This window comes from Otolemur garnettii, unplaced genomic scaffold (genome assembly GCF_000181295.1).
Source record: "Otolemur garnettii isolate 467f Iridium unplaced genomic scaffold, OtoGar3 scaffold00036, whole genome shotgun sequence".
Lineage (NCBI taxonomy): Eukaryota > Metazoa > Chordata > Mammalia > Primates > Galagidae > Otolemur > Otolemur garnettii.
In genome coordinates this window covers 4058153-4059451 of record NW_003852431.1, presented here as the reverse complement: position 1 = coordinate 4059451, position 1299 = coordinate 4058153, and positions in this window count along the sequence as shown.

Below are 1299 nucleotides of genomic sequence, written 5' to 3'. Positions count from 1 at the left end.
AATTTGGAGAAAACCTCATTTTAATTCCTTCATAAAATTCCTTCTTTTGTGTAGCAAATACATCTTTTAGACTGATAATAAAAACACTCTAATTTGTACTGATTTTCCTGTAATTTGCTCTTCCTCTCTGAGAATGCTTAGTGAACATCATCATTGTTGGAAATAAACCAGGCCTTAGAATTCTTATTCATACTTTGAATAAGTAGTTATCTTCTTGAGGTAAAATATATAATCATCTTTTAGACTCATTTGTTTGTAGTTTATGGATCTTCATGGAGTACAATATAAGTATACAACAAAAAGAGACTATTTTGGTTTGATTTTCTGAATGTTACCTTGTTGAAATAAAAGAAGAAAAGAAATGGCAAAATATACATATAGTCTTACTTTGGAAACATTGAAGGTATATTCTGTACCATTGCAATAAAGCAAATATTACAATACTGCTAGTCACACAATTTTTTTGTGTTTCCAGTGCATATAAAAGTCATGTTTACACTATGGTCTATTAAATGTGCATACATTATATGTAGTTTCATTAAAAAAATACTGTATTAATAAAAAATGTTAATCTCTTTGCTAGTGGAGGTCTTGCCTAAATGTGGATGATGCTGACTGATCACGGTGGTGATTGTGCCAATTTCTTACCATAAGGTAAGAGTGAAGTTTGTTGAATTGATGCTTCATTTCACAAAATATTTCTTTGTACCATGCAATGCTATTTGATTTTACCCAGAGTAGAACTTCTTTCAAATTTAGAGTCCATCCTTCCAAATACTACCACTACTTTATTAACTGAGTTTAAGTTCATGTAATAGCCTAAATCCTTTGCTGTCATTTTAACAATATTTACAGCATTTTCACTAGGACTAGATTCCATGTCAAGAAGCCACTTTCTTGGCTCAGCATCCACACATCAGTGGCTACGGCGCCAGCCACATGAACCATTGCTAAAAACAGCAATGACAACTACAATCAAAAAATAGCTGGCCTTGTGGCAGACACCTATAGTCCCAGCTACTTAGGAGGCTGAGGCAAGAGAATCACTTTAGCCCAAGAATTTGAGGTTGCTGTCTACCAAAGGCAACATAGTGAGACTCTTTCTCAAAAAAAAAAAGAAAGAAAAAAATAAAGCCACTTTCTTTGATGATTCTTAAGAAATAACTTTATATCAATTCAGGTTTTCTCATGACATTGCAAGAATTCGGAACATATTTAGCCCCCAAATTCTAACTTTAATTTTTTTACTATTTTCACCACCTCTGCAGTTATTTCCTCCAGTAAAACCTTTTTTTTTTT